General features: G+C 33.1%; 1 long non-coding RNA gene and 1 pseudogene across 1 annotated transcript; one reads left to right on the forward strand and one right to left on the reverse strand.

Annotated features, from left to right (window-relative positions):
- Positions 1–289: 289 nt before the first annotated feature.
- Positions 290–2397, forward strand: LOC122605570 (annotated as a pseudogene).
- Positions 2398–5191: 2794 nt separating this feature from the next.
- LOC122605572 lies at positions 5192–7980 on the reverse strand. The gene is made up of 4 exons (XR_006324642.1): positions 7805–7980; positions 7367–7701; positions 6381–6705; positions 5192–5906 (listed from the first exon to the last, which is right to left on the reverse strand). It is a non-coding gene; the product is annotated as an uncharacterized LOC122605572 (long non-coding RNA).
- Between the last annotated feature and the right edge of the window lie 8366 nt (positions 7981–16346).

Consider the following 16346-nt stretch of genomic DNA (forward strand, 5'->3'; position numbering starts at 1 on the left):
AGTATTGACATCAAATTTAAACTCTCTATTAGTTATTTTTTTAAGATTTAGATTGGTAGATTAGTTTCATCGAGATCACCATGAAGTAAAAGAAAAGATAACTTTCATTTTAAAGTAAAACACATGTCGATCGTTTAAATTGGTAGATATGCATGGGCCATCAAATTAATATTCACTTGAACCAACATTTATTTATATTCTTTAATTTTGACGAATTGAAAAACTATATATACTAACTTTATCATCCTAAAAGTCTTTCAACACAAAATAATAATTATCATCCAATCAAATGGGGAATGCAGTTGCAAAACCCCAACAAAACCCTCATCAAGATCCACAGAACCAACAAGAAGAAGAAGAAGACGCAACGTTCACTTGCGAGATTTGCATTGAACCCGTCAGCCTCCCCAACATCAAATTCAACAACAACAATCTTTGCGCTCACCATTTTTGCACCGATTGTATCATCAAATACATAAAGTGAAACTCGAGGAAAACGTGTCTGACATCAAATGTCCTGCCATGACTTGCCAACACTCTATCGAACCCTTATCATGCCGTCCCAAACTCACACGTCGAGTGTTTGAAAAATGGTGCGACGTGTTATGTGAATCGAGTGTGTTACGGGTTGATGGGGTTTACTGCCCAAATATCAAGTGCGGGGAGTTGATTTTGAATGAGTGCGGGGACACAAATTTGAAGAGATGTGTTTGTTCGTATTGTAAAAAGCCTTACTGTTTCCGTTGCATTGTTCCATGGCACGATAGTTCTACTTGTGTGGAGGTTGAAGATGAAAACGACGTCGCTTTTGAGCATGTTTCGAAACGGAATAAATGGCAAAGATGTCCGGTGTGTAGGCATTGCATTGAGCGCATCAGTGGTTGCAATGCAGTTAAATGCAGGTACGTAATTTGTTCTGCTTCAGTTCTTCCATGACACAAATACAATTAACACACATCATTCCTCCATGTGTTTTAATGACTAGCTAGATTTAATTTGGTGCATTTTAACACAAGGGATTATTAAGGTATTTATATTGTTTATGTTAATTAACTTAAAAAATATAATTAAATGTTGAATAACATTTTAAATAACATACTTATGATACGTATATGAATACATTTAAGAACTGGAAATTTAGTCCAAACATATTTCATTGTGTTGTTATAAAAAAAATTAAAGTAATACGAGTAATACATGTCCAGTATTGAAATTTAGTAACAAACCCCCATGTCTCCGCTTTGCCATCAAAGAACTAAAGTCTACAAGCTTCTTTTGGATATCGAATAGATCGAGATCGAATATCATTGATTGGTAACATTGGTGTAATTTCAGGTTTCAAGCTGCTATATATAATCCGTCTTATATTGTATTTACTTGTATCTCTAGCATTTTTTAGCCCTTTCTAATATAAAATTGATTCGATCGTTTAAAAAAACAGTTGCATATCTATATCTATACTTCTATACTCCCTAATAAAAATTATCCACCCCTTGTTGAAGATTTACACAATTTGGGACATGCAATTTTACTTTTTTATCCTTTGTCAGCTTCTTACTCCAATAATCACAATCTCCCATCTCTCAATAAAAATTACCCATTAATGATACATTACACTATTAGTCTTTAATCTTTTAAAATATCTCAATTAACTCTTTATATCAATTACTTTTACATATATTATTTAAACCACTTGGCATCGTCTTTACCACCAAATGTCGTCCACCACCACCACACTGTCGCCGCCCTAAACACCGCCGCATAGCGTGGGTACCGTGCTAGTATATATATATATATATAAGTAAAATACTAACACTTATAACATATTTTTAAGTTAATTTTATCCAAAGCACAAACAACAGAATTTAAAAGAAAAACACTTTTCAATTAAATTCCTTAGAGATTGCATGTTCAGTTATTGGTTCATTAAAAAAACAAATATTGTAGTGATCACATAGATTCACTTGCTTTGTCACTGGCTCGTAAAACGAGTCAACTCGTATAATTAATTTACATGCAAAGTGAATCACACACATGATTAAAAAATATTAGTAAGAAATAGTTGCTATTACTTTTACAGGTATATATGTACGTGATTGGGTGAATTACTCTATTCACTAAAATTCGTTCTATAAATATTGATAATTATGTCCTGAAACGGGTCTTAACATAGTTTTTTTTGTTGTTTATTTATATGAACGTGTAGATGTGGAATCCAATTTTGCTACATATGTGGAAGTCAAGGTTGTGTGTGCAACTGTTGGTGGACTATACCTATTGGTTGGCGTCTTTTGATTGTGTCATCCACGTTTCTTCTTTTTATTTTTACTCTTACTTATGTTTGTTACTTACGGGCTTATGCCCGCTAAAAAAATAATGCTTTTTAGTGGAACACATCTTTAGTGTATATTTATATTTATTGTCATTTTCAATATTAATTTTTGGATGTGAAAGCCCAAAATCTTGCAAGCTATATATTGTATCTTCAATGCTGATAAACTACACACATTTAAACTTGTATACATACCAAGTCAACGGTTAGATCTACCTTCTAAATCTTAATTATCGTTTTATGTAAACTATCATCACTCGTTAAACCAAATACAATCATAATTCATTCAAAAATAATAATAAAGAGGTATTCGTAACAAAATATAAGTTTTAAAGTTTACAAACAATAAAAAATAACATTACAGAATCATAAAAATAACTTTAAAAAAATTCATTTTTTTGAAAATACCGAAAATACCGGAATGATAAATACCGGGAATACCGACCGGTAATGAATAGTGAAAATATCGGAAAAATACCAGAATATATTCCGATATCGGTAATACCGGCTGATATATCTCGGTATGTAAAACAATGCGTAGCACAACGAATCGAGTAAATTCCCAAATTATGCTTGTTTTCAAAAGGTTGGTAAATTATATGCTTGATTTATGTACATCTTCCAAGAATAGGTCTTCTAATTAAACATAATTATAAAACTCATTTTCAAAGTCTCTCCTCTTTCATGTTTTCATAAATGATATTGGTATTATGCTTCTTTTTAATAATTCAGTAACATGTTTCAAGAATATGCATTTCAACTAAAATAACACTTTAATAATTAATAAAATGTTTTAAAGCATTTCGACGACAAGACAAACGCGGTCTTTAATCCCCAACCAGTATGCAACTCTAGATGACAATGAAAAAACCAAACTCCTGGATTATCAGCTCTAAACCGAATTTCAGACCAACCCCCTGTCGGTACACCAACCCTTTGTTCCTTTTCTGGACGATCGACCAAGTTATACTTGGTTGGATCCTTAGCCGGGTCGACCCCTGTTAGCGTATTGTTTCAACCCGTGCCTAGAAAACCATATACAACAGACTTAAAAGCATCTAGCTATTGATTGCATAAGCTAAATGAAAAATCGTTGTACAAATCATTATAAGTCTTGGGATAATTTACCAATGTATTGACATATATTATGCATGATTAATTGGAAACATTGATGATGATAAGACTATCAGAGTAGATAAACATTTTCATTGTCATCTAGACTCTTAATTATTTAAACTATTAATTCAACTATATTTATGTCAAGACTAAGCTGTAATTTACGTTGGATCAGACTATCAGAGTAGATATAGATAGGGAAACATCAAACATGAAAGAGGAGAGAATAAAAAAATGAGTAGATATAGATAGCGCGGGTACCGTGCTGGTATATATATATATATAAGTAAAATACTAACACTTATAACATATTTTTAAGTTAATTATATCCAAAGCACAAACAACAGAATTTAAAAGAAAAACACTTTTCAATTAAATTCCTTAGAGATTGCATGTTCAGTTATTGGTTCATTAAAAAAACAAATATTGTAGTGATCACATAGATTCACTTGCTTTGTCACTGGCTCGTAAAACGAGTCAACTCGTATAATTAATTTACTCGCAAAGTGAATCACACACATATTAAAAAATATTAGTAAGAAAAAAAACTTTATGAACCCTTTCTCATATAAAATTGATTTAATCGTTAAAACAAAGTCGCTACAAATAAAATACATTTGGTGGCATACAAAAAAGGTCATTAAAAATAAAAAAAAAAGTGCCATTAAATATGGGATAGGGATGTAATGGCACAAAAAAAAGTGTCACTAAAGACTTTTAGTGACACTTTTTTTAAGTGTCAGTACAAGTTTTTATGACTATAGTGACACTTTTTTATGTCACGGTAGCTAAAATTGCTATTGTGGCAAATAATTTGTGCCATTAATAACTTGCGAATTTTTAGCCATTCAAATGCTATTAGAGGCTACCCAATGCCAAGGACTCGTCCCTCAATGACTAGTCACAATTAGCGCCACATCAACAAAAAAACAATCCAATGACTAATCCCTCAAAATATACCCAATGCACTCATCCTTCAAGGACTAGTATTGGACCCACTAATTTTTTTTTTGTCATCTTCTTTGTATATAGGATTATAAAAAAAAAAAAAAAACTTAAAAGACTCGTCGACTAGTGAAACGGACGAGTACGAAGGACAAGTGAAGGACTAGTCTCACCCAATGGTGTGAACTAATCCCTCTAAACCAGACAAATGGTGGACTAGTCCCAATGGGTAGCGTCTAGTGGCACATAACTTCTGTCAATATAAAACAATTGTATCATCTTATTTTATATAATAAATACAATCAACAAACAAGCCACAATATATAGAAATTTCTGGATATATATATGAAAAAATAACATTACATGTTAAAAGCTCTAAGTTCATTCCAGCAATAACGTCTCAGACTTGCATGGAACTTAAGTTACAAAAATATAGATTGGAACATCTAACAAAGAAAGCTTAAAGATCCTAACAAAAAACTCATCAAAGATACCACAATTCATTTTGGATGAGTTCACTGTACCAACAAATATTTTATATGTGGAAGTCTAAATTGCTAGATTTTTGTATGATGATATATTGTAGTAATATTATTATAAAATTTGATTTTGCGTATATCATGGGGAAGAGGCAACAACAACATCGTCAAGTACAACCCATAGTGAAGAAGTAGGAATGTTTCACCATGATATAAAGGGAATGTTAAATGATCTTGTGCAACATTTGGAATCTTGACATATGAAAGATACCACAATTCATCTTGGCCACCATGAAACAACGATTCTAAGTTTGGAATCTTGAGAGTTAAAAGAAAAATCAAATAAAATATGAAATAGTGCAGAAAGTCTGCAAAGTCAAGTTGATATTGGGCGAGGTTAACAAATGATCTGTTGATCCTCAAACACAATTCACAAAAGTACAGATCTTTTCAACTGGAAGACCACATTTATCAAACAAGACAGTTTCTCTTACAAGGAGGCTCATCTTCAATGGTGTCTGAGATCCTGCATGATTGGAGTGGAAGGAAATGCCTTGTCTTAGAGATGGGAGGCCATGGAACATACTCAAATTGCTGCCTTCTTGTATGTCCTCTTCACAAACAAGTCTTACACCACACTACTTTACTTCAACATCCGCACTAGAAGTGAATGCAACGCTATGAAATTATTTATATTTTTCCAGCCTATTGTTGACTCTGAATAATGAAACCATATTATATCTGACCCAGCAATTCTTATAGTTTCTACAGGGAAAATGGTCCCTAGACCTACACCGTCACAATGGACAATATCTCCAAACGTCTCTTACTTTGCATGTTAAGTGGCTTAATGAACTATGATACAGATTTTTGGCCGTGAAAACAACACACGTTCCATATCCCCCCTAAACTTATTGTACAACCAACCAGGAGGCAACTCTACCTTTACATGATTTCCTGTACTTTGATTTGTAAACCATTGAGGAATTCTAATTCCGTGGAGCACAATATGCAATACCTATGTAATTACTTCTCTGCACACAAAAGATACACGATATGTTAGTATCAACTGCGCAAGTGGGAGATACAATAATAAATGAGATATATAGAAACCTGCGGCACCAACATAGACACCATGCTTTCTATAGTATAATTATTATCAACCCATTTCGGACAATTAGTGAAATCATAGAACAAGTTATAGTTGTTATCAAGTATTTGCTGCTTGTGCAGTTGTCGTAAAGCGGTGCAACCAATTGCATCAAAATGAGTAATGTTTAGTGGAACTTCCGGCAACACTTCAAGCTTCTTGCAACCAACAAGTCCTAGCATCTGAAGTCAAGAAGGTTGACTAAAACTAGCAGGCAAGCTTGCAAAGTCGTTACCACTTAAGTTTAAATGTTTTAAACATGACAAACCAATGATGCTCTCTTTATTCAATTCTGATAAATTGCAATGGCTAAGATCCAAACGCTTTAACAGACATAGACTTGATAATGAAGGCATACCAAACTGGAGGGGTGTTGGAATGTTTCGTGGTAAAGACTTAGGCCAAAAGGTTGAAGTCCATCATCTTGATCGAGGCCATCGGGTCCCCTCATGCTCTCTAAGTGAATCCGCTGGGATATTACTCAACAATGATTGAAAAGGGACAAGGTCCTTCATGGCAGTTTCATCAACACAGAGCTCCACCATGCTCGACCACCCACATTGGTGATCTTCTTAAGTTTGGTTCGTGAGTTATGATAATATAAAAATTAGAAATTTGTCGCCATTTACTCGATCTGTGGTGAACTAGCTTACACTACGATCTGGGATTGTCTAAGATTGTACCTGCACACTTGCCACATGCCCACTTCTCATTTAATATAATAAGATAATAAATCATATTAATATAATAAAAAGTTAGTTTAGGTTGGGTTGTAAATGTGAGTGAAAGTTTGAGTTAGATTGAGTTGTATAGGTGGAAGATTAGTTTTTAATTCAAGATTGGGGTTGGATTGGTTCACTGATGTGGGAGGATTTATCCATTTTTATGCAACCAGAAAGGTTAAGAACTTCAAGAGAATATAATTCAGCTATGCATGGAAAAGTCCTAAGGCATATGCAGTTCCTCATATTCAAGACAATAAGCTGCTTGAGCAGTCCAATTGATGAATGAACTTAACACAAATTAATACAACCTTCAAAATTTAGCTCTTTGAGATTTCTAATCTCTGTGAAGTCTGGGCTATTTATAAGGTTACGATAGTGCCTTAGCTTTATTTTTTATAACCTTTTTAAACGCTGGTATCAAAGATATGAATGATATTACAATATGTTTCCTTCTTTAAAATTGCAGCTATAATTAAGTAATAAAGCTCTAGAACCTTTGCTCTTTGTCTATTGACTTTGGGAACCAACTTTTGCGATCCCCTTTTTCAAAGTTCTATATTTTCAGATCTTTTTGTCACGCAAAAAAAAAAAGAGGAAAGATGATGAACAAGTATAATACCTTGGTGTTGTCCAAAGATATTTGAGGTAACCGTAAGACATGTCAATGGCAACAACGTTTTCTGGATAAAAATCTGATGGTAGCGACTTGAAAGGGTATCTATGCCAATAAAGCATACGTAGTTCATTGGACAAATATTCCGAACTTCCAGAGTAGTTCACCTTCGAGTCCTTGGCCAACTCTGATTCAAATACATGCTCAGAGTCTTCCAATTCTAGATCACAAATTTTGAGGATTCATAAATTATTCGTACTAGAAAAAGAGTTACAGTCTATGTGAACTTTCTGAAACGACTTCTGTAGCATAAGGACTAGAACTTCAATGGCTTGTGTTACCTGGACACAGTATAGTGTGATTTAGATGAGACAGAAGAACATATGTTATTGCATATACTTGTACATATATAAGTAGAAATGTGAATAATGGGCCACTTTTTACCTTATTTTTACTCAATACATCGACAACATCTAACACAAGCCGCAATCTGCTCCGATCCAGGGGCCTGTTAGATTCTTCGCGTACAATTTCCTTTGCCATTGCTTGAATCAAGTCATGCACTTGAAGCAGCCCGCTGCTAGAAATCGTGACTAATGACTTATCAACTAATACTCTGATATTTGTGTTGGCAAAGAGATTACAGCTATCAAATACACTTGCTGCTAAATCTATACTCTCTCCAATAAATGCACTACATATATCAAGTAAAATACTTTTCTGATCAATGTCTAATTCATTATAACTTAATATAAGCACTCGTTATATATCTGAAATTAGGATATGACTGAAGCATATCCAATTCACTTTTCTGCTGAAGCGCTAACCAAAAGAATAAGCGCTAAACAGTGGCCTTGCACATATTGCACCACCCAATCAGCAAGGTCTTGGAAGGCTTCCCTGGGATGCTTTTCGCCAAAGGCATGCCAACTAAAGACCTCAAGGGCGTCATCATCACTTAAAAATCAATCTCATAAACTTAATATTTGTTTGTCTTTGCTAGTGATAATGATCAAACTTCCTGGAAAAAACCAACCATGTGAACCCGCTAGTGCTTGTACCTGGTCCAAATGACCGATATCATCTACAACAAGCAAAATACGCTTTGATTTTATGCTCTGTTTCCATAAAGTAATTCCTTGACTAATATTTGATACCTTCACAACTCTAGTTTGCAAGTTGTCATCTAAGAGTTGCGTTAGCACTTGAGATAAGGCATGTCGTTTTGTAGTTCCTTGCACATCTCACAGAAGAAATACTAATCAAAGTGGACATACATCAAGTTATATAACTTTTGCAAGCGTTGTCTTTCCTATTCCACCAATACCACATACACCGATCATATAGACCTTATAACACTTGATGAAGTGAAATGAACTAATTTTATCGGTATGGGCATCTATCCCTACTAGGTGCTCACCAAAGTGCATGGGCCTATCACATAACTTTACAAGGAATTCTTTGGAGATGCCATCAATGAGCTTAGACTCATATCTATCAACAATAAAGAACATGCCACAAATATGTAGAACGATTTTTTATGAAACTGCTAGATCACATGGCTTGTGAAAGCAAAAGACACAAAAAATAATTGCGGAAATATGGATAATACCATATGGCCCGTCACTGAAATCAAATGAAATAAATCAATGCAGTAAAGTGTAAATTACCCATTTACCTCGACCTGGAGATCCCATCCAGAAATACCGGCTGCCATTAATAAAGCTTTTTTCCACTTCTGTTCTATTTCATATATAACATTTTTCAAATGCTTCTGCATAGCTCCCCGTTTGGTTTCTCCCCACTTCATAAAAGATAACTTGGATATGGTGTTTGAAATTTCCCATCTTTTGCACTGGAGCAATTCGATATTATCTCTAAAGGCATGAATTCCTTTTTGATTCAAGTCTTTAAATAGATTATTCATAAAGGTTTTACGAATATTTTCACTTGTAAAGCTTACAAACACATCATACGTCCACCAATGTGGAACAGATGTGGTTACTGAAACCTGCGCGTACATATAAAGGGTCTCAAAAAGAGTAGCTTCAAATTTACAACAAGATGCGTAGATGATAAAGTTAGTCGAGCATCATTTGCCGTTGGTTATTTGGTCACACAGAAATTGGTATGCAGAGTAGCTTCTTTGAAAAAATAAAAAATGACTATTGTGCCTAAAATATTTTCCTAAAGATGTGACAAGATGACACATGACTAGGAATTGGGGTGAGATTGACCCGAGCTACTCGAATTTGAGCACATTTAAGTCGAATTTGAGGATACTATTTTTCTAACTCCAGTAGAACTCAAACACAAACCTACTACTTGATTAGTTTTACGATTAACTAGATATGTTGTCTTCATTAATGTCACAAAATAATAATCTGAATTAACGTACCAGTAGCCAGATTGACGACGGCTCTTATGGTTGACGGCTCTGATGGTCTTCATTAATGTGTATTGATCACGCAGACGAAGGAGATTGATGACAGCAATGGTGTATTATTGATGGTGGTGATCGTCGGAGTGACTTGACGAGATCAATACAGAACAGAACAGACTGCTCTACAGTTTACTGCTATCAGTAAAAACTCAAAGGTCAAACTTTTTACAAAGTAAAACCGAAGGTCAACTATAGTTTACTTATGTCAACGTTACTACAATACAAACCACTCACAATTAAGTCAACTAGAATGTCAGACCAAGGAAAAAGAAATCAAGCACACGAGCTACCTTTGGAAACTGCAAGATCACTATACTAACAACTAGATTGGAACGCATGATGCACTTTTAATCTCTAATATTTACTTTATGTTTTCACTGATTTTCATATTTGTACTTTGTCTAGCTCCTTGCTAGTTTCAAGTAATAAATTATCGAGGAGTGTAATCCCACCAGGCAAAAAAGGGTAACCCGACCATGAAGAGTATTAGCGGCGACATCGTCGCTAATACTGCGGGCCCCCCATGTTTGTAATGGTAAATCTGGCAAAGAAATTAGCCGACCCCCTGTCAATGTCAGAGTACGTCGCCGCTAATACCTTGGTCGGGTTGACTTTTACCTGGTGGTGTTACCATCGGCCTAAATTATACATTTTGCCGTTAAAAAAAGAAAAAACATTTAAGTCAACTAGAGGGAACTCGTACAAAACGAGGACGGTAGCAGTGATGGCAGCGAAGATGGGTTGTGGTGGTGGTGGCAACGATTGTCAATGGAAACAGTGACAACAACGACGATGGTGTAAGTTGATATGAGGGGTGGTTCCAAGCATAGTCTGCAAACAATTTGGCATCGAAAATTTGAGAGCTAATTACAGCAACATCGGAGTTCTTGACGCAACACTGTAACAGTCAGTTTCAGCTTGAAGTTCATAAGGGTGTAGATGAGTCAAGCCTACTCGAGAACTATTCGTATTCCATTTGTAATACAATCATTTCAAACTGAGCCTAAACGAGTTTGAGCCGAATTCGAGCTTAGTTACTACCAACGATCTTGTACTTATCACTAGCTATACTACACGCACCATCGGGTTCTCTGCTTGTTAGTGTGTTTTTAGTTTGAGGTAATTACTTGTACAACTTTTTATAAATTTAAAACTAGTGTTATTTTTCATTTTAAAAATCACTTTCATTTTTCTTAAAATAAAACGCACATCAGTGCCACATGGCGTAAGACGCCCCTCCTTCAAAAAGCCACCCGTTTTTAGCTTTTTTGCGGGGAAACTCTTCTACCCCACAAGTCACAAGACGCCCTTCCCTCCCCCCATCACCACTCCTTTTAGGGGGTGTTTGGGGGGAAGGTCTAAAAGAGAATGGAAATGTAATGTAAAATAAAAATAGTGGGAAAGAGAATGAATATCTAGAAAGATAGATCTGTCGTTTGATAAAAGGAGAGAATGAATATATAAAAAATACAAAATTTTAAATATTATTTAAGTTTTATACATATAACATCATTAAAATAAAAAATATATAATTATTTTCATTCTATACAATTTATAGAGAATGGAAGAAATGAAATTAATTCCTACTTCTTGATTCTCTTTCTAATTCTCCATTCTAACCAAATTTGAGGAGTCTTTCTAATTTATCTTTCCTCCTTTCAATTTCATTGTACCAAACACCCCCAAACACCCCCTTAGTCTTATTGATAGATATAAACATGAAGAACATTTAATAATCTATACTCTCTTGTAAATCAAATCACCATCCCTTATTTTTCAGTTTCAGCTTTTGAAATATACCTAAATTACCCTTTTTTTATTTATTAATTTAAAAATTTTCACCTAATATACCTATAATACCTTTAATGAAATTAGCTTTATAACCCCATTGAATCAATTAATTTTACATTAACAACCACATTGATACCCACCGTTGTCCCCGCCAACGGGGTCATCTGTTTTCGCCGCTGCCACTACTTACCCTTTTCGATGCATTGTGCGGGTAACCTTCTAGCGTTTATTAAAACTAAACCGTTTAAATTATTTTTGTGCAATCAAAGCAACCAAAACCAAGTAAGTTGGTTTGGTATATATGTTGATGTAACGATTATTAGTTTTTAAAATTCTAACAACAAATAAAACAGTATAGTAATATGAAAAAAATACAAAACATATATATATATATATACTAAGCTTATTAAAGTTTAATTGATATCATATGCTGTTATTGTTGGATTTTCACTAATTACCTTGTTAAAAGATTGTCCCTTGCAATGTAGTTAAGCTATCTTCAATGTTTAAAACATTTTTTGACATAATTCAGCTGCCACATCATTATTTACAAAATCCTTTATAATCTTTACAAATTTTTATATAAATTTTAAAAATCTTCAATTTTACTTCAAACCATACAAATATTTTTACATATCCTTACATACACCAAGAAGTCACGTATACCAAAAAAATCTTTAATTTTGGATAAGTGAAGAACATATGAACAAAGACACTTAATGGTTTCCCACTGGAGCTACCTTAGGGTCATCTAATTTAAAGTTTTTAGTTTAACTTTTCGTTTTCTTAAGAAAAGCCTTAATTTCATAAACAACATTACATGAGTCAATTGGTACAAATATTTGAGATATATATATCAACATAAGTGAGTTTAACTTTAAAGGGTGAGATATATATATACCGACGCTATTTGTTTTAAAGATCAGAAATTGCTTGTTTAACTCTTTGTTATTCTGGTTATGTGAGAAGGAGGAAGAAACTGTAGATCATTTGTTTTGCTCGTGCGAGGTTTCTTTGGAGGTTTGGGGTGAAATTGCCCAATGGTGTAGTCTTCCTCCTCTCTTTTTCTTTTTTGTAAAAGATGTGTTCGAAGTCCACACCCATTCTGGTTTTGGTAAGACAAAGAGTTTGGCATTCCAAGGGATCGTTTTTATCACATGTTGGTACATTTGGAACTCCCGTAACATGTTCAACAATGGTAGTATTTGTGTTCAAAAAATTTTTCTAAGACATTAGAGTTGTCAGATTTTTATGGTATTGAAATAAAAACAAGAAGTGGGCATTGTCTTGGGATGAGTGGTGCAATTTCACCTTGATGTAATCAGTTTTAGCTAGGTTGCATATATACCAATATATTATGGTTTGGGAGGATGTTGGGGTCCACCACCTTTGATAGTATTAGAGTAGTATGTATGTGTTGTTTTGTTTAATATGATGTTGACTATTCAGAGGATTGGTAAAGCATAGCGCTGCAGGTATTCATTTTTACTGCTTGTACCTTGTTTCTGTTTATATGCAATTTTTGCTTTGGGTGTATTCTGTTTTTACTTTTATTTAGCCTTGGGATATCTTTCATATTTGTATCTCTATGACCATTGGATAATGACTTGAGAATTGATCTTAACCAACGGTTTTTCCCACTACATTGTATGAGCATAATAAATGTTCAAATGCTAGTTTCTTCTTTCACTCTTCAAAATAATATTTTTTTATTAATTAAATGAGCTTAAAAAAGAATTACATAATCACTTGCGATGTGCTACCTCCATTTTTGCTCTCCATAGAATTCGCTTTTCCTTTCCTCGCTAGTCTTTCTCTCTCTAACCATATACATATATTATCCTTGCATAGTTACATATGTAGATATACATATATATCATCCTACTATCCTAGCTTATTTCTATACATTTCCCTTCATTTTCTCCCTCCCATGAACCATAATATTGGTACTTTGATTTCTAGTTTTTTCTAAAGGTATAAACATTCCGAGATATATATATACATGTGGATATTTATAGATATTTATATCCTATATCTATATCTTTAGCTATGTGTATTCATTTTTTAGTATTTAATGAGCTTATGTTACGTTGGTGTGTTTTTTTTTCTTCATTTTTTAACATCAATTATTACAAAAAACATTCATTTTCCTTTTTTTATACACTTATAGAAATAAGTATGTGTTTGTTAAACATTTAAGCTTGATGCATAACCCGTCATATACTAATTTTATAATATTATATATATAATATAATAAGAATTTAAAAATGATGATTATAGAAATAATAGATTTTTAAAGAATGCGGGATGTTCTTATCTTGAATAAAATCCCACACTGTTTCTCAAATCTAGAAGTTTAATATGATAATAAAAAGAAGTGAAAAATTCATAAAAAAATGTTACTTTTTTACACAAATTTTCTAATAATGTAAACTTATTTAGTTTTCGTATATTTAAATGATCGCATTCTAAATTTTTTTGCAATAAAGGGAACAATGCTAGTTTTAAACATCAGCCTTCAAAATGTCACGTCACCATTGTCACGTCATTAAAATCTCTCCACTTGATCACCCTTCACTCGCTCTCTCTTTTTCTTGAGCTACAAGTTGCTGGTGGATATATAAAACACACACAGTCGTGCACCTATCTTTTTCATCGCCCTCCGCTACAAGCAGTCGCCGGCCAGTTGTAAGTCTTTTAAATGTTCTCAACCAAAAAATAACTACCGCCAAAAATAAAACCTACGATCGACTACCAAAAAGGTTTTGATTTATATACTTTGTTCATATTTAATCAATGTTATTATTATTTAACATTGAATACTTATGTTATTGTTATTATTATCTCTTTTAATTTAGTTTGTTGTCCATTATAGGTTCATTATGGCTTCTTCTTCAACAACAAAAAATAAGATCACATTAGTTCATAAGATCTTAAGCCAACACATGTTAACCATCATCTACAACTCCGTGTTGTGCATGTTATAAACTACTTCGAAGTGGACAACCCGAAGAAAATCTAAACGTTCGAGATAGTCTTTGTTGATAAATTGGTAAGTATTTTTCAAATAATATACTATACACTTTTGTTTCTCTTTTTGTTGAACTTTTTGTTTCTCTTTTTGTTGAGCATAACTCTAAATCGTTTAGTCAAAAATTGTTGTTTGTGTTTGTAGTAAGTTTAACAAACTGTAAATTTTTTATTTAACTAAAGTTGGAAAAAAAAAAAAAGATAAACTGAAATCAATATTTATATGGAGTTCGGTGAACAACTCTCTTTATTTTGGCTACAAACAAGCCGACAATAACTAATGGGGCTAGAATATTGACATTGTTGTAGCTTGATTGCAACTCTTCTAAACCAAATTGCTTATAAACAACAGTTGAAATCATCCCTGCTATGATCCCAGAACAAACTTACAACATAGTTGATCAATATACATGTGCATAGACTATGTATCCTACTATCATAACAAGCTAGGTAGAAGCGATGAGCCATAGACGACAATACCGAAATGCAAACACCGATCAACAAGAATCCTACGACTATGCTTCCTATGAAGGTTAACAAGTTCGATATCAAAACAATGATTTCCGTGTTTGTTTCCGAATAATGTATGGATTGATGAGACCCGGAACTCAAGCTTAATTACAGAAGCAATAGCCAATAAAACTGTATGAACAAGTTATATATATTAAAAACATATATGAACAAATTAATTGATCTTTATGCAACAATCATCATAATTACTGAACAAATTACATGCTAAACTAAAACTTTATGCTACAATCATCATAATTACTCTTCGATAAACCACACCAAAAAAAATGTACAACCTATTCCATTTCTTATTTATTTGTCTCCCATGTTCATGCAACCGATCTCATCATCATTCACAACTCAACCTAATACTTGCGGGGATAAAATACATATATACATCAAAAATATTCTGGACAAATTAGTTGTACTAAGACCATCTTTAACCCACCACACTGAAGCTCAGTTTATTCATACCAAATCAGCAAAACATCGAATCATCACATTGAACCTCCGTTATCATTAACCCAAACACTAAAATCTCAGTTTATTGATGTCACATCATCATTTATAGTAAAACTAAAAATCACCTTATATAGGTGTTCACTTCCATTTTATCGTTATCTTTTCTTTGGATGTCTAAACGCTGTAAGTTTTTTAATTTTCCATGGTCTATTTGGATTATTAGTCTAAGTCTTTTGTTGTAAATTGTAATCTTTCGGTACCTTGCCGAAGGTTTCTCTTTTTTATTAATAAATTTTGGTTGTTCAAAAAAAAAAACTAAAAATCACCTTATATAAAATTTTAAAACACATTAAAAGTATATTATATTAATATTAAAACTCATTGATAATAAAATAATTCGAACTTTAGATAAAAAAAAATTATAACAACTAATATTTCAGTTCAAAATTTAAAAGTTATAGTCCATTTGAACACATTATAATACTTTGCGGGTTAAAACTAAAATTATGAAATAATAATTAGAAAAAGACAAAATGCAATCATGGTTACTTACTGATCTAACTATAGTTATTATCTAACTTATTTTTTTCATCAAAGCAAAACGCAAAATAAAAAAAACGCTAAGAATGATTATTGTCCTTGTTGAATATTACAGAAAAATTAAGTAAATAATATAAACGAAGCCAATACCCCCAAACCATGTACGTCGAAGAATACGTTGAAACCTTTAACCTGTCGTGCCGACTTCCG

The sequence above is a fragment of the Erigeron canadensis genome, chromosome 6 (assembly GCF_010389155.1).
Source record: "Erigeron canadensis isolate Cc75 chromosome 6, C_canadensis_v1, whole genome shotgun sequence".
In the NCBI taxonomy this organism is placed as follows: domain Eukaryota; kingdom Viridiplantae; phylum Streptophyta; class Magnoliopsida; order Asterales; family Asteraceae; genus Erigeron; species Erigeron canadensis.